Here is an 18,789-nt window from a genome sequence, read left to right on the forward strand (position 1 = left end):
GCACACACCTAGGCAGGCACTCAGGAATGACCATGCCCTGACCCAAGGTCTGAAGGCTGCTGTTTTGTTCTGCTCTAATAGTCCTCTGCCCTTGTTTAATTTGGAGTCTCTTTGTATATTCTAAAAGGAAGTGTCTCATGGAGCAGGCGTTGGTCTGGAGAACTAGAAGAGCAGGGAAATTAAACCAGGAATTGGGTAGAAGCTTCCCTTATAAGAATTAAAAGAAAAAAAAGTAATTGGATCATTTTCAAGTTGGAAGGCTGGGGAGAGTGGGGTCTAAGGATGGCAAGCCAGGCTGAACATGACATTCCTTTCCCAAAGTCCTGCATCTTCTGTCAAATTTCCCCCAACCCCACACACATAACTTAAGAAAACCACTTTGATTCCAGTGGAAGGAAGCACCTCATTCTCTGGCAGATAACACAGGTACGGAATGATCTCCTGAGGCGGTACAGGTTGAAACTAAGTTTAAGTAAGTTTTGATTAATGATTCTCTCTTAAAAAGGAGAAGTTACAGGTCAAATTCTGTCAACCTCAAGGTTGATGTCAATGAGGACAGACTTGGCCTTCTCTCAAAGTTCCCAGGTACTGAGAGATTAACTTTGGGGCTGGAAACACCATCTATTCTTAAGGGAATTGAAAATAAATTCCTTGGTGAGAGAGAGTAGCCATTCCTTCTGGCTCTATGATCTGCTAATCAGTTATGCAAGACACCATAAAGACAATAGCCATCGTTAACATTAATCCAGTACTTCCTCTGCTAGGCACCCAGCTGACTTTTCACACGCAGTTTCAAAACAACCTATGAGGCAGACACTATGAGAATTCCCATTTTGCAGATGAGGACATTGGGGCCAAGGAATCGAGCAATCTGCCCTAGTTGCCAAGCTAGGGCTCTAACCCAAGTTGTCTAATGCCAAAGCCTCCATTCTCCCTTCTTTTAAAAACCACAACCTATTGCATCAAGACCATTAAGCAAGGATTTGGAGTTAACCCTTGGGGGTGCCAGATCCCCTCCCCTAACTTTCTAAAGCGACAGTGAGGGAGTCTCCAGCAAATGAGCATGTAGCCTGGCTCTCCTTTGCCAGTGGCATCACATGGCAAGTATGAGGTATTGTCACACAGATAATTGGCCACCCAGGAGAAGGAGAACTTTTGCTTGTCAGAATCCAGGAATGGCTCCTGTAGATTCTCCGGTGACACTTTACCAGGAAGTGTCTTTGAGACATGTTCTATTCCAGAAAGACTGCTGCTAAAATTATCTGGGTTAGGAATGTGACAGAATTCTGGAACCCTGAACATTTGGTATGGAAATAAACAGCAGATCACATTATCTCTATTTGAGCTTAAATAAAACCGTATGAAGAGCTCAGCCTCACTCCCTCCCCCTACCATCTCCACCTTACCTTGTAAAAGACCAGCGAAACAGTGATTTTTGGAATATCTATTACAGCAGAGCTTTTTTTTTTTCTCTTTTTCCTTTCTGTCCCCACCTCCACCCCAAATGGGGCCCTTGTACTTGCAGCAGTGTGCTCCTAATCAGCACATGCCTCCAGCTCTTTCCCAAATATCCCGGGGCCAGAGAAAACCCAAACACATTTCCATCATGCCTCCTACTCCAGAAACTTTAAAAGTGTGTACATTTTCAAAAATGTAATCAGAATGATTAGGATTTATTTGTACTCTGCTCATCAAAGTGCTATTTTGCAAGAGCCATTTGGTGTCAAGCAAGGCTTTTTAGCTGCGTCCCTCCCCCTTTCCAAGTCTTTTATCTTAGCACCAGGAAGTCACATTTTGCCAGCTGACTATGAACTGTAACCACAAAAAGTTGGAGTTCGGTTCAAAGCTCAAGACTCAAGACTCATGAGGCTTGAATATCTTTTGCCCTTGGCAGAAGGCGTTCCCCACTCATCTCGGAGGTACACGCACGCACGGGGGCTGAAGGGAGCGGCTGTGTGATTTGTGACCCCAGGGTGGGTTGCTCTCACCGTGCGAGGCCTGGGTGTGGAAAGCGGCCTGATTCTGGGAGGCACTTACTCAGGGGTGGAAGGAAAGTTAGTTTCGTTTTCCACTCGGTTGCCGTTGTGGAAAGAATCAGCCAGAAAACGCACATTCTTTATTGTACATGTGTCCTGACGTAAAGAAGAAGGATCACCACTGGTTCTTTTACAAAGGCAAAAGAAAAGCAAATCTATATGGAGTGTTTATTATAAATACTTGAAATCTAGTTTCTGAATCTCCCTGCTTAGTTTCATTGCCCATATAACCTTCCCAGCCCTCAATCTCTACCCTTCCACAGTAGAAAACTACTTGAGGCCCCTGAGCCTGCTTCATGCATTAATGCTTTCCTCTGCGCCTTTGATCAAGATATACCTCTTCATGGCACAGCTTTTCCTTGTCCCCTCAAAACTTCCAGAAAAACACTTTGATACTTTCAGGCTCCTTCTTGACTATCATCTTTCATGTAAAGGCTCCCATTAAAATTTTATCTTTACCTATAAGTGTAACTACAAACCTTTTTTAACACCCCTGGAAAGAGTTCATCAGTCACCTCCTTGTTTCACTCCCCTTCTTTGTGTTTGGTTCTCTGATCACTGTTTTCAAACTGATTTTAAGTGCTTATAAGTCTGTTAAGCCTTCTCGACTAGTGCTGTCCAGTAGAACTTTCTGTGATGGTGGAAATGTTCTATATATCTGCATTGTCCAGTGTGGTAGCCACTGACACATGCAGCTACTGAGCACTGCAAATGTGGCTGCTGTGCCTGAGGAACTGAATTTTAAATTTTATTTAATCTTAATTGATTTAAATTTAAAAAGCTTCATGCGGCTAGCAGAAACCGTATTGCGCAGCACAGCTTCAGACTTGAGAGAGTGTAACAGTGACTTTTAAAATATAATCTTAAAACTGTAAGCAAGCAGGAAATTGTAAAGTAGCCTTAAAATATAACCTTCAAAGCTGGAAGCAGGCTATGATGGAAGCTCTTATCTCACAAAGGAGCAATATGTAAATGTAAAGTCTGAAGCGGTATGTAAATGTAAAGTCTGCACCCAGATTTAAATAAGCATTCATCAGTGGTCCCCAGACCTCCCAGATATGAATAAAGCCTTTTCATCTATCTCCCTGGACCCCCACCCCTACCCCCCAGTACCTTTCACAGGTGTCACCTGGTTTCTAAAGGAAATGGGAAAGGGCTAGATTGCTGGGTTCTCCAAACCTCTGTTAAATCTTAACTAAAATAATTAACTCTCTTTGTCTCTAATGGGTTTAGCCAATTAAAGAATCACTTCAGGGAGATTGCCCCAAACCTTCCAGATATAGATAAGTCTTCCATCTATCGCTCTTGTTACATGTTAATTAAATGATTAACTCTATTTGTCTCTGGGTATAAAAACCAACTGAAGAAACACTTCAGGGAGGCTGACTTGGGAAAGCTTCCCCCATGTCCTCCCTCTGGTGTAAATAAACCCTCCTTTCTTTCTCAGCTGAGTTCGGTGTGATTCCTATTGGCCAAGCCCAGTGATGAACCTGGATTTGGGAAGTGCCCCTTCTACAAGAGGACCATATATTATTTATTCCCAGTGCTTGGCACAATGTCTGGTGCATAGTATGGGCTCTGCAAACATCTATTGAACTGAACTATTATATACACTTAGGACAAAAATCATGCCAGGCAGATATTACTAATCCAGTAATTTCAACTTTATATACAAAAACAAAACAATGCAGCACAACAGCAGCAGCCACAACAAGATGAGGCTCAGAGAAGCTAAGTAAGTGATGGAGCCAGGCTGTGATTCACAATCTGTTTAAAATAAATCCTCCATCCTTTCTGTTTCCACTGGCAGTGTTCTGGTACCTATGAGTTAATTTGTATGTAAGTGGTTGCACATGCAAGATAGGAGGAGGCAACATTTTAGAGAAAAGTAATTCTCTCCATACCAATAGACACGCAAAGAGTTGCTCACAGAAAAGCCAAGAGAAAGGAAAAACAAAAGGAACGTTGGCACCTTGCTTATACATCCTTAGTACTGTGCACATGCTTAAAGGATATATTGGTTAAAGGGATCCCTTTTAAAGAAATAGTGCATCATAAAAGAAAGGTTATAACAGCCAACACATCTGGCAGCTGGTGTGCAATTTGCGATTGCTAACTTTCAAATGTTGATAGCCGCAGATTTGGCAGGTGAAGAATCAAAACGGTGTGGGGAGTGCTGCCATCTACTGGTATTCACTCACAGTTACATGCTATTCCATGATCTTCACAACTAAAAAAAGAAAAGTTCTAGGCTCAGTGGGTAATCAACAGTTACCAATCCTTTTAATTTCTCATTGTTTGGAATTACACTTTATAAATAGTTCCAAAATTAGTCTAAATTTGAAAAACAGTTACTATGCTTCCAAACTTCCCTTTTTTGTAAACAAATATAACCATCTGCAGCTTTTCAACCCCTCCTCCTCCTTTTCTTCATTTGGTTGTCCTGCCTGCTCAAATGGTCTGATAACATTTTCAGTTGGCTTTTCTCTGATTCACATTCTATCTTTTGACAAATGATCACTTTAGGCTGTATTCTGATGGGATGGCCCATAATCACAGACCCTGATGAGATCGTACAGAGGTTTCTTCCTCTCTGGATCTAAACAGTTTCTAAGTCTGTGTTGATGGCTTTGCCTGAAGGCATGTGATGAGGCTAAATTTGGGAGTTTTGTGATAATACTGAGTCAGATGCTCCCAACCTAAAGAAATCTTAAGGGGAGTTCTAGTTATCGTGGACTGGGGTGGATTAAACAATGCTATATGCCAGAAATGCTGCTATCTGGATCAGCCATAACTGCTCCAAAGGTAATATTGGACCCAGGGTTTTGATATTCTATTGTTGGGCTTTCTGCAGAGGGGTCTAGAGAATACATGGGGATTCTATAGTGATAGTCACACTGTGTATCCCTCTGTCCCAACCTGTTAAGGCAGTTGGGAGTAAGGGAAGCAGTATGAACTGTGAGAAGTGACGAAGGGAACAAAGCATTTCTACTGTCTTTGGTTGTAGACAGAAAGAGATGTAGGCTTCTAAGGACTTTTCGTGCCAGTTGGTAGGAAATCCATCTTTAAAACCCTTGTCTCTTGAGGCCACACCTAGCCACCCAGCTGCCTCACTGTGAAACTGCTTAACCTTCAGGCTCCTAATCAGTCTTTGCTCTGAACAGTTCCTTGGGTTTCCCGTCCTAGAGATGAAATGCATTGACACATATGCAATCATTCCTTCAACCATTCATTCAACGGACATTTATTGAACACATACCATGTATCTGATATATGCTAGGGACACAAATGGAATGAGAAATGGCCCTTGATTTCAAAGGGTCTATTGCTTCATCTTATACACATACCATATAATTTTACAGAACATTTAACTGTGCGCCAGGTCCTAGGCTAAACATTTTATAGCATTTACATTAGTTATTCGTTCATTCAACAATATTTACTAAGAGCCTAGTCTGTGCCAGTCACTGTGATAAACAAACCAGACATGGTTTCTGGAATCATAGATATTTCTGCTTATTGAGGAAGGCAGGCAAGTAAAGGAGCAATTACAACAGAGTGTGCTTAACTTCTGCAATTCGTTTTGGCCACTCAGCATTTGATTTGCTTTCTGTATTTAGAAAGTCCTTTCCTTATCAGTCTCTCAGGGGGCAAAGATCTCATACAACTATAAAAGTTAAAAACTGGATTATTTTCCCAGCATCCCTTGCAGCTAGGACACAGGCATGTGACACAGTTTCTGCCAATCGCACAGCACCTTGCGAGAACTTAGTAGGGCTCTGGTGCCTCAAAGAAAAGACAAGGCTCTCTATTTGTCTGATGATGGCGATGATGGGATCATCATTTCCTCACCCAAACCAGTCAGAAGCATGGTTTTGATATTTTTTTCAGGCTGCTTGCTTTATGCTTGACTCTCTAGACTTCCCCATGATGCTGGGGGTCTCTCCTTGTTCTTTTAATAACCCCTTTTCTTATCGATCAGCCTGAGTCAGTTTCCGTTTGTGGAAATTAGGTTCTCTGATGCTACCCCATGACATGGTGGGGGGGGGGTGTTCATCAGTGAGCAGCCCTCGGGGTGCTCCCTTAGAGCAAGTGACATCAATACATCAATATTTATTTCTTAAAGATAAGTAGGAATCATCTGGGTAAAGGCACTGAAGGAAGGGAGCAGAAAAAGGATTCCTGGAAGAGGGGACAGCACATTTGCACACCCAAGACAATCCTCACAGATAGGAACTGTTAACCCCATTTTTACTTATTGGGGATCTGAGGCTCATAATTCCAATTGGTAAATCAGAATTCAGTCACTGTGGGTCTCTTCCAAAATTGAAGCCTGGAAATACATTTTCTAAAGGTGTCTCCAGTGCATTTTTTTTTTTTAACTCTTTAATTTGTAATATACATATAGAGAGAAGTGCCCAGCACATAAATGAACAGATTAATAAATTATCACAGAGAGAATTCCCATTTAACTGCCACACAAATCAAGGACTTACAACACTCCAGGCACACTGCCAGCCCCTTCTCTTGCCTAGGGGTGACCCACCATCCTGACTTGTAACACCATAATTAGGTTTTGCCTGGTTTTGAACTTTGGGTAAGTGGAATAATATTGTACATATTCTCTGGTGTTTGATTTCTTTAGCTCAACGTTAAGTTTGTAAGAGTTATACATTTTGTGTGTAGCCTGTTCATTTGCATTGCTGTAGAGCATTAACTATATATGTTTATTTATCTCCTTTATGGTTGACAGATATTAGAATTCTTTTAAGTTTTTGGCAATTCCCAATAATGCTGCTAAGGACATTGTCATATGTGTTTCTTGCTGTACATGTGAATAAATTTGTCAGATACACACCCAAGAGTGGAATTGGTAGGGTACAGGTTATGCACATATTCAACTTTACAAGATAAGGCCAAACAGTTTCCCAGGTTATACCAATTTAAATTCCCAGCTGCAGTTTCTGTAAGTTCCAGTTTCTCCACATCCTCTGCAACACTGGGTATGGTCAATGTTTTTAACTTTAGTTGTGCTGGTGGGTAAGTTCTATCCCGATGTGATTTTTAATTTGCATCTCCCTGAGGACCACTGATGTTGAATAACTTCTCCTATGTCGAATTGTCCATTTCCCCAGTACCATTTCTTAGATGGCCACTTCTGGGCATGTATTTTAGGGCTGGGTGCTTTAAGGATGTGTGCATGTAGTTTCCAAAGATAGTACAGTCTTTTTTTTAACTCTCCAAGTTCATGGCTTTCATTATTTCTTTTAAGATAGACACCCTTTAGATTTGTGGGGTTCTGTTCTTTCTCAGAAAGTGCCTCACCTGAGACAAACTTTCTATACATGGAGTTAGTTCAATAACTGTGGAGAGTCAAGGACATGCTGAGGGGAAAGTCACTGGAAGGCCTTGCCTGGGTCACTAATGGTCTTTAGGATGTTGTTTGGCAAAGACTGGCCTAGACAATATTTGTATTTCCCCACACATTTACTGGGTAAAACCTCAGTGGATGTGATATTGTGGATTTATGATATTCTTTGAGGGGTTTGGGTTAATTCTGTAATAAAAATTCTAGCATCTGGAGACATGTGTCTGGTTCCCACACATTTAGGCTAGACAGAGCACAGCTACATTTTCTTAAGGTCAGCTTACTGACATCTCCAATGATAAAAGGCATCTCCTGATTGAAGGCTTGCTCTGCAAATATTTTTGGCAAAGGATTTCCAAGTTCCATTCTCCTGGGATGAGCAAACTGAATTGTGTTTTCCCTTCTGTTTTGACAAACTCTCTTTGGCAGGGACAGGGTTTATGGCCATCCTCTCTGTTTTAATTTCAAAATCTTCTCATCAGAGGCAAGGAGAAAATTGTAATCAAGGAAAACCATTCACCCAGAACACAGAGTAGGGTAAAAATATGCAACAGCAACCAATAATAGAAATTAAAACCCTTGCTTTTAGGTTTGCCAGAGGATCCTTATGCTTAGAGGGTTTCAAGCAGGTGAAGTTCATAACCCTACTATATTTAGCCTTTAACTATTATAGTCTTTTGTACCAATGTCATGATGTCCCCACTCTCCTGAAGAGATGGATATTAGCCATCTACAACCCTTTGAACAAAGAGCCTTTATATTAGCCAGGATTTTGATCACAAGCAATAGGAGTGGCAGGAAGGTCAGCCTGTCACTGAAGTTGGACCCAGTGAAGTCCCTCTGCTGGGAAAGCGTGTCATGAAACATGGGTTTGTTTTATTTTTTTGGAGTTGATTCATCTCATGTAGCACCTACGAGAGCACTGATTCCTGCAATCTAAACATTGGAGCTGGTTGGATTCCTATCCTTTCTTATGCATCATTTTCAATTGTTCCATGGATTCAGTGGTTACCCAATACTCTTTTAGTAAACTATCTTCTACGGCTGTTGGCCAAGTTTTCTCTTCATTGCAACCCAAGAACTCTAACAGAGACACTAATGATGGCAGATGTGGTCAGCCTTGTGTTCTGAAATGAGAAGGATGAGGGAGAAAACACCTTTATGCTTTCATGTTAGCATAGCCAGAAGACTCATACAGTCTAAGAAGAGGTTCCCCAATTGGTCTACTTCATATGTCCACCCTATAAATCTGTCTCTGTATCAATACATGAAGATCCTGTAGAGCAAAGTGCTTTTTGGCCTGATGACTCTCAGAAGATAATTTTTGCTTTAGGAGATAAATTACATTATTGGTTTTAAAACTAGGATTTCAATAGCCCCAGGGATTCCCAGGAAGTGCTAAAAGGGCTGCTGGGAGACAGTGATTCCAATTAGGATTCCTTCTTAACAAAGTACTCTGCATTTCAAAGCCATGGCACTAACTCATCCTTGCCCATCAACATCATTTTAATTCATGTATTCTTTTATTTAGAGAAAAGAAACTGATACTTACTGGGTACCTATCCAACTGCTGCAATATACTGATCATGTATTTTCACCTAGGTAATCCCATTTTACCTTTATCATCCATCCCTAAAGTCACGTCACCTACTGGGCCCATCCATTCAGCACGGTAATAAATAGTCTTCTTTCTCTTTTTCCCTGTAAATTTTGCCATAAGTTGCTTTCATTTATTGTTTACTCAAAGAACCGGATTTAGGTTGTGTTGATTCTCATTACTTAAAAAAAATTTTTTTTTTATTTCTTTAAGTTCTGCTCTCATCTATTATTTCCTTCCTGCTGTTTCTTTGTGTTTACTCTGTTACTGTTTTTCCAGGTTTCTGAGCTGAACAGTAGGCTCATTGGCTTTCGATTTTTCTTTTGTTTGATATATGTTTTTAGGGTGATACATTCCCCTCTAAGTAGAACTTTTATTCTATTATAGATATGGAGGTTTTTCAATCAGTTATTTCTAAACAATTTTCACTTGCTTTCTGCTTTCACCAATGATTAACAGAAAAATGCATTAAATTTTCCAAATGAATATATTTTGGGGAAGGACTCTCCTCATTGATTTCTAATTTTATTATACTCTTGTCTGAGAACATGGTCTGTAAGATCCAGAATTGTGGCATTTGCTGAAACTTGTTTTGTTGTTCCAAGTATGCTAAATTTTTAAAAATCAATCTTTCATATGCTTTTGAAGAGCATGAAAAATGATATTGTTGGGTGTGGGGTTCTAAACAGGCAGATTAAGCTTGTTAATTGTGTCCGCAGGATTTACATGTTTGTTAATTTTTAGCTCTTGATAGGATGCTTCCTGAAGCAGATTTGTTAAATCTCCCTCAATGACTCTAGATTGGATAGTATCTATTAGTTCTGTCAATTTTTGACATACAGGCTGAAATTCTGTTAGGTACATACAGGTTCAGAATCATTATATCTTCCTTTTATGTAACACCCTTCTTTGTTCTTAATGATTCTTTTGGCCTTGTGTGATATTCGTATTTTCTACAATAGCTTTCTTTAGGCAGTTGCTGGCCTTGCAATTTTATATTCCTTTAATTTCAACCTTTCTGAGTCTAGGTTTAAGTGGGTCTCTTGTAAACAATGCATTTTATTTTATTTTTATCTAAATCTGAGAACCTATGCTTTTAACTGGCAAATTTTATTCACTTACGTTATTGTGATTACGAATATATTTGGATTTATTTGTATCCCTTTTGAGCTTTGTCTTTACCATGATTCTTTCCTTTCTTTCCTACCTTCTGTAAGAATGACTGAGGGTATACAGGTTTATAGCACAAGCGGGATCTGTACTCAGTCCTTCATAAGGCTGGGAGCAGAAGTCCTCTGCCTTGAGTGTGGGCCAGTCCCAGTGGCAGGGATGTGGGTACGTGGCTCCTCTCCCTGACATATACTTCTCTGCACATTCCTTTCAACCTGCCACACAGCACAGTCTTTTCATTTAGTTGTTTCTTCATTAGTCAATCAGTTAACAAGTTCATTCATTTAACTAATATTGATTGATGGTCTGCTCTATACCAAGTTCTGTACATGTTGGTGATCAGTACTGAATAAAGTAGACATGATTTCTACCCTTATGAGGCTTAAGACCCAATAGAGAAGATTTCCATATATACATGCAAAATTACAAATTTTATTATGAGCTATAAAGGAAATAATTTGAGTACAATAATAGAAAATGATGGAGTGGGGTTTACTCCAAACAGGTAGGGTGGATCATTTTGAGAAAGATAAATTTAAATTAAAGCATATGTAGGTTAGGGAGATGAGGCAAATACTGATAGTTGTCCCTCAAAATAGACATTCCTTCTTATAAGTAATAAAACCCAATTTTTAAGCTGGGATTAGAGACCACTCAGAATAACCATTTGTATCTGACACTCTTCCTAGTATGATGGCTAGGGCTGGGGCAAATACCATTGGATCATGATGTGAACTTGGCAACAAAGTCCACGAATGATGAATCAACAAGATAGCAGGAGTCTGAGTTGCTACAAAAACACAAAGAATACCATGACAGCCCTGGACCACCTACCCAGATTTTTCCATGAAAAAGAAAATTATTTCTACATTTTCAGCCACTGCTATTTTGTTTTTTGGTAAACTTGCAGCTGAACCTAATCATGATTATTGTTGAAAAGAAGAACATTTCAGGCAAGGGGAACAGAATCTTCTAGGGTAGTGATTCTCAAACTTCAGCACACATGGAAAAAATCACCTAGAGAGTCTGTTAAAACACAAATTCATGGTCCCCACTTCCAGAAATTCTGACTCAGTAGGACCTAAGAATCTGTATTTCCTATAAGCTTCCAGATGATGCAGATGGTCCTTGAACTGTACATTGAGTAGCACTGAGGCAGAAAAGAGTTGGCTCGTTCAAGGAACAGAAGTAAGGCTAGTTGCGGACAATAGTGGGTGTCATGGGATGAGGACATAGAGGTATGCAAAGAGGCTAGATCAGACAGGGGTTTGATAAAATGGAATTCAATTTTAGTGCAGTAGAAAACCATTGAAGAATATTGAGCAGGGGAGTGACAAAAGCTGATATAAGTTTTATGTGTTCATGCTTACTTCATGGAGGATGGAGCACAAGAAGATGCTGTATCAGTAGTCAAGGGCAGGGGTGCTAGTGGCTTGAACCCGGGGTGGTAACAGTGGAGATGGATTCAAGAGGAATTTTGGAAATATGAATAACAAGCACTTTGCTGATGGATTCGATGTGTGGAATAAAGAAGGAGGAGGAACCAAGGATGATTCCCCAATTTTTGTCTTGAGCAAGTAGACAGAACTTTCACAAGGTGTGCTAAGCAGATTCCTAAGTGTTAGATCACTAGCCAGAAGTTCCTGGGATGGTAGTCTACCACTCCCGTTTGCGGCACTTTCTAAAGATGCCAATCATTCGTATTACCCCTCCACCCCAAGCTATTCACTGCAATTGCCCAAAAAGCCTCTGGGGTGGGACGACTCCACCCATTTGACATCTCTTTATAAGTGCTTGTGCCTTAGATGTGGTTCAGAATTATTTTGTCTGTCTTCCAGTGATGAGCTCCAGGACTTTGCTTTTTTTCTGTGTGTTTGTCTTCCTGTTGGCAGGGTGTACCGTGATTGCTTGGGTGCAGGTCACAAAGACTTTTCAGAGTCCTATGGGTCTGGAGGTATCTGGGTGTCTGGGCCAATGTGTACAAATTGTTTGTTTTTCAACATACTTCAATTATAATTCACTTCATTATGGAATGACTTTTTACAAGAAGAGTCTATGCACTTTCTTTGGTCTCACCGCCTATGACTTCTCGTTACCTGTTGAATAATGTCCAAAATTCCTGGGAAGGCCCTGTGTGACCTGGTCCCTCCCTGCCCCTCCTGCCTCACCTTGGCCTACTCTTCCCCAGTACCTTTCCACTTCAGCTATACCTCTCGCAACTTTCACACTCATCCTGCTTTCTCCTGCCTTGGGCCTTCACATAAGCTATTCACTGTCCGTAGAAAGCCTTTCCCCCTTGATTACCCAGCCAACTCCCACTTCTTCAGGATTAACCTTGGACACAGTGTCACTTCTTCCCAGATACTCTCCTTGGGTTTCCCGGTCCTCTTCTCTATACCTCCAGCCTTGGATAGACTTCCTTATTAAATGCATGGTTTCTCTTACATGAACAGTTACTTTCCTAATTCATCATAACTTAATTAATTATCTATAGTTAATTATTCATTGTTTATCTTTTCTGGTGGACTATAAACACTATGAGGGCAGGGATCATATCTGCCCAGTTCCCTTCCGTAGGACCTCAGTGCATGACCTGCTGCCTGGCATACAGTAGATACTCAATAAATATTTGTTGATTCACTGATTAATTTTAACAGTTGGGATACATTTATTTTTTCACTCTAGGAAGAACCATCATAGGCTTTTACAACTCTGATTATTTTCAACTCAGAAACCATGCACTGCTCTTATTTGTGTTGCCAGTATCTTTGGTGGATTATGTAATACAGCTTTCTACATTTCCATAATGCTGTTTTTGTCTTTTCTTTCCAACAATTCCAGACTTTGGTTTGCTTCAAACCAAAATCTATCTTCAGAAAAATTATTTCTCTGTTTTTTCCTTAATCAATTTCAATATAATTGTTCTGTTCTGTTCAAAATGTCTTCCCCTCATTGCTATTCGTCTTTCCTCTCACCTGAGTCCTTTTAGATATTATTTTAGATTTTCCTCTAGAGTCAAAACACTGTCAGTTTTCAGATGCTGTCCCCAACTTCAAAAGAATTGGAAGGAACATTCTCTACAGATCCCCACCCATTCTGTGGTCGTATTTCAGCTGTCTGGATTAAAGTCAACTGCCTCTATCTTCAGATTGTAAAATATCTCAACCTGGGAGGTTTTCTGCTCTGTGTACTTTTATGACATTCTGTAAGCATTAATGATATGCTATAGCATTTTGTAGAGTACTATAACAGAGAATTATATATTAGAGAGAAATTAAGGCCATCAAGCCTGTAATCAGGTTTTAGGAGAAATGCTGAATATCTCAAATGAATTTTGAATTTCTATAAAATTTGACTTGGCATTTATATGGGACTCCAAATAGTTTTTATCTCTCTTGTCTTAATAAATCACCCCAATTGATGTACTCCAGTTTTCCATTTTGCAGCAGGAAAATCCAGCAAAGAGAAAATTACAGCTCAAGTCATAATGGGTAAAGCCAAGAATAGACATTTTGCTTTCTATTTATAAAGTGAACAGAAATACCTTTAGTCACCCAGTCTTCCAAAGCGGTTGACACAACTAAAATGTAAATGTAAATATTACAAAACTCATAATGAAGTAAGAGGTTAAAGAAGTTAATTTGCTCAAAAGCTAGTAAGTAACAAGTCCTCTGACTGGCCCTGTATAGATGTTCTTATTCAAGGCTCACACGCTTGTGAAGAAGAGAGATTATCTCCATTTGGAAAGTGAGGAAATAGGCTCAGAATTCAGGTAACTTCCTTTAGGTTTTATAGTTAGAAAACTCTGTGGCTGCAATATAAACCTAGCTCTGAATGTTTCATCATCTGTTTTCTGACTACTAAGACAGAAACAAATTAGACCAGGAGTCTGCCCTCCTGGAGCTTGTATACTAGGAGGGTGGGGGTAGGTGGGTGATGAGGTGAACAAATACACAGACAAGATAATTCCAGAAAGCCAGGTGCCATCAATAATACAAAATGGAACAAATCAGTAGACAGTGAGATGAGAAGCTGTTTTATATTCATTTTATTTAAAATTTTATTATGGAAACTTCAAATACACAAAGTAGACAGAACAGTTTAACAACCCCCCATGTAACTATCACCTGCTTGAAAAGTATCAACTCATGGTCAATCTTATTTCCTCTGTCCCCATCAACTCTGCTGGATTATTTTGAAGCAATCCCAGATAGCATATATTTAATTTATAAATATTTCATTATATATTTACAAATGATAAACAATCTTTTTAATACAAAATCATGCCACCATGAACACACCTAAAGATAAATTAATAATTTGTGGGTTTATTTTAGATTTGAGGGAAGGTTTATGGAGGAGGCACATTTTGATGAGATCTGAGTGAAAATGAAGCCAGCTATGAGAAGATATGGGGACAACGCCAAATAAAGGCTTTACAGGATGGCAAGAAGAGAAAGCTAGTCTTGAAGGGGGAAGAAGTAAGAAAGGGTGGGAGCCAATTAAGTCTCCCTGTTGGCTTTGGAAGCATTTTAACTCATTCCCCAATCTGGACTGAACTTCACTTCACCTTGCTCTGCCCAACTCTTGCCCTCACCTCGCCTTCTGAATTGGCTATCAGGCACACAGCAGGGATGACAGACTAATTTTATGCTGACTCATGATGCGCTATCATCATTTAAAGTTCATGTGTAGCTCTGTCCTGTGCTATTTATTTATAATTATATACCAAGCACCATGAGTCCCACCACCAAAAATAAAAGTGGAGACTGTGACAAAATACAGTATCTGCCAATGGTTCTCCATGCCATCCCACTACCTCTCCTCATTGGAGGTAACCATTATAAATCCTGTGCTCTTCACTTTGCTTTTCATATTGTTTTAGTGTATAGATGTGTATTTCCTAAAAAGCAGATTATTAAAATTTTAGTTCTTTTAAGCTTTATGAGAAGAGAATCATGCTGCATGTTAGCCTAATGTTCTACTGCTCAGATTCATCCATATTGCTGTGTGTTGCCATATTTTGTTTTTTGTTGTTGTTGTATGATACTGCGTTTTCTGAATATACTGCGGTTTATCCATCCACTCTTCTGTTGAAGGGTGTTTGGCTTGTTTCCATGTTTCAGCTATTGTGAACAGCGTCAACCTGAACAGTGTCATCTCCTCCCAGCCTTCCCTATCTGCTAATCTTGGAGTTTACACACTTTGTTTATTTTTTCATTTTACATCTTTGATTCCTCAAATATGCCATGTTCTCACTCTCTTTTGGGCCTCTGCTCCAATTACTTTTTCTGTCCAGAATGCAAGTCCTCCTTTGCTTGGTGAATCCCTGTTTATTCTTCAGTTGCCATCTTTGACATCACTTTCCTCAAGAAGTCTTCTCTCCCCAAGTCCTCGTTAGACCCCTCCTCTATGTAGAGGCAGTGTACTTCCCTGTTTCATTGTCAGCATTCCCCAACACACTCCAAACAACACAAGGGCTAAGACAATGCTTTATTCACTGTAAGATTTCCAGACCCTTGCACATCTGTGGCATTTAGTAAGGACTCAAAAATACTTGCTTGCTGTTTGGGGTATCAGTCACTTAATCATGTATCTGGGATCTAACTAATTGAGAATCAGCTCAAGGTGCCAAATAGCATCCAGATTTCAGGGGTTTATTGAAAGCAAGGCTGAACTGGAGAATGCAGTCTAGACTTGAGCCAAAAAAGGGGTTTTCTGTCTTCTGCTGTCCACCTTTCCCTAAACTAAAGGTAAGGGATTCTAGGGAAAGATGACCTGACTGCATCCCTGAAGAATAGGAGGAGAAGTTAGAGCAGAAGAAGCAATATATGGCTTGGCTTGCTAGATGCAAACTCATCCATGCTACTTGCTCTATCGGATGTACAAGAACATGCAGTACCTAGGGCAGGGGGCTTGGTGCGTGGGACAGAGAGAGACTGGCTCCAACTGCATTTCCAATATTCCTTCCGAAACGTGCTCCAATGGATGTCAGCCTCTTGTCAGTTTCATGGAGAGGGAATAAAGAAGAATGAGGGGAGAAACACAAAAGATTTCCTCTAACCCTCTCCAACTTTGGAGTGGAGTGGACATCTTCTCTTCTTCAAGGAACAGGGCATAAGTATTCCTTCGTCACTACGGAATGAATGAATAAATGAATGAATGATGTTACTCATTTATATTTCTGTCTCTGCCACTAGGATGTAAGCTTTATGCTTGGAAAGTCGTGGCAGCCAGATGCCCTTTGCAGGTGCAGACGGACCTGGCTGATGGCTCTTGAGAATTGCAGCAGTTTCCTGGTGAGCTTTGGAAAACGTCCTGCTCTGGTGCATCAGTCTGAGGCTGTCAGTGAATGTTTCCCCATCCTTCCAGCTCCAGCCTACACCTTTGTCATGTCTATGTCCGCTTTGTCTAGCTAGCACTTGCCTTTTGTGAACTGCCTGAATAGGCAAGTGAATGTAGACAAGCGTTGTCAGAAGTAGCCTAGATGATGCTTCAGCAGGTAGAACAAGTTTTCTGTCCTCCACTGAGTAGACTTGGTCAACATTTATCACAATTTTACTAGTCCCCAGACATTGTTTGAAGTGCTTTCCAGAAGTGATGCATCTAGTCTTGATGGCAGTGTTATATAAGAACGTATCATGGCTATCTCTATTTTACACATGAGGGAACAAGGGGACTGAGAAGTCAGGTACCTTGACCAAGGCTAGATAGCTAGCAAATGGCAGATGTAGTATTGAAACTTACCCTTGTTTCTGAAACTTAGTCTTATTCCATGACTGTAAACTTACTCAGCAGAAAAGAGCATGGAGAATGTACATGCAGCAGGGAGTGTTCTTAAAGGGAGGGGAGAAAGATGAGGAAAGAAAGGCCTCAGAGCAATTATCATGTACTCTACAACTCTGCTAAGACCATATTTTAACCCCAAACCCCACTTGGACAAAGGAGAATTGGGAGGGACAGGGGAAAGTTAAAAAGAAAAAAAAACACATAGTATTTTATTAGGAACTTATCTACTTCTAAAACACAGGGTTGGGGTGTAAAGGGAGAACCACTTAGGATGGTGTATCAGTTAGCTATTGTCATGATAATGCTGCAGAACAAAACAAAACAACCCCCCCCTCCACACACAAATGTCTGTGGCATACAATAATAGGCATGTTTTTCTCCCTCACACATTGGTGGTGGGCTGGCTGAGGTAGCTCTGCTCCATGTGCCTCTTTCTGGAGTCCTCCCTCGGTGGGTCATAACTAACTGAATTATGTTCTCACACAATGACAGAAGCACACCAGAGAAAGAACGACCATGTGGGCACATTTCAAGCCTCTGCCTTTGTCTCATCTACCAACATCCCTTTGGCAAAACAAGTCACATGGCCAAGCCCAAAGCACGTGGCCTCTCACCATGAGACCACGACAAAGGATGGACATCACCATTACCACAGGGGAGTGAAGACCTGAGACCAATAATTCCGACTGCCACAGAAGGCTCAGGGAAATGCTCCCTTGGGATGAAGCGTTGGTTTGATTTGGTTTTAAAGGACCACTGGAGCTTGCTGCCATTGCTGGGGGTGAGGTGGGGATGGAACACCACCTGGCTTTTTGTTTAGCTCTCTTTTGAAAAGCCACTTAACCAAACTTTTTTTGAAACAAGGAGACCAAAAACACTTAAAAACTGTTGGATTACCTCAGACCACTTTGAGAGGCCTTTCTGGGCTTCCTTGTTCTTTCCTGGGATGAAGATCAGCCAAACACACAGCAGCATTAATGTTCCTTTGCTGGCATTTCAGTTCAACGTTCCCAGGCAGGCTTTGCTCCAAGTCCTCCCACTGCTCATTTGAAATTCAAATCTCTTGAATAAGCCTCAGTGCCACCTTCCATCCCCAAACCTCAAAAGCCCCAGTGCATGTCTATCTGCCTTGAAATTATAAAGGGGGTTATTACTGTGGAGGAAGATAAACTGTATTGAAATAACATCCAGGGTGGTTGTAAAATAAATTCAGGGAAACCAAGACATTCACTGTGAAGCTGTGACTCTCTCCTCAACTCACCTCCCAGACAACAAGCGGGAAAAGAAACCGCATGCCGAGGGCCAACACGCTGAATGGCTGACTCAGCCTTTGGAATCTTCAATGGCCATTTGTACTTAAAATTAACTGAACTTACAATTTTTAGTAGCCTTTGAGCTCCTGTTGCAGGCACTGGGATGGATTTGCTAAAACTTAGCTTAGGAAAATTGGAGTTAAGATGGGAGGTCTTGAGTCCATTTCCTAGTTTGGGGACTTATTTGCTGTATGACCTCAGACACATCACTTGATTGCTCTGAACTTCATTTTCTACATTTGCAAAATGGAAATATTCAGACCTGAGTCATAAGGTTGTTTTGAGAATTAAATATGAGGTATGGAAAAGTCCTCTGAGAACTAAAAGGTCCAATGTAAAGTACGTTTTAAAAACCAGAAATGCTCTAAGGAAGTATATGGCTGCACTCTGGGATGGATGAGGGATTTGAAGCCTTTGGTCCAATTTGATTTAAAAGGAATTTACCAGGCACCTACTCTGCATTTAGCATGCATTCCTGGTGCCAGAGAGCTTGTCATGTGGGGGGGGGGGGGGTGT

General features: G+C 40.6%; 1 long non-coding RNA gene across 2 annotated transcripts in view; it reads left to right on the forward strand.

The window, feature by feature from the left end:
* The first annotated feature begins 1,786 nt into the window (after positions 1-1,786).
* Positions 1,787-18,789, forward strand: part of LOC119507276 — an 88,780-nt gene continuing 71,777 nt past the window's right edge. The window contains exons 1-2 of one of the 2 annotated variants that reach the window (XR_005211181.1): positions 1,801-1,919; positions 16,372-16,470. This is a non-coding gene — a long non-coding RNA (uncharacterized LOC119507276). Of the gene's footprint in view, positions 1,920-16,371; positions 16,471-18,789 lie in introns of both variants that reach the window. The other variant, XR_005211184.1, reaches the window with a different exon arrangement.

Source organism: Choloepus didactylus, chromosome 1 (assembly GCF_015220235.1).
Source record: "Choloepus didactylus isolate mChoDid1 chromosome 1, mChoDid1.pri, whole genome shotgun sequence".
Taxonomy (NCBI): Eukaryota; Metazoa; Chordata; class Mammalia; order Pilosa; family Megalonychidae; genus Choloepus; species Choloepus didactylus.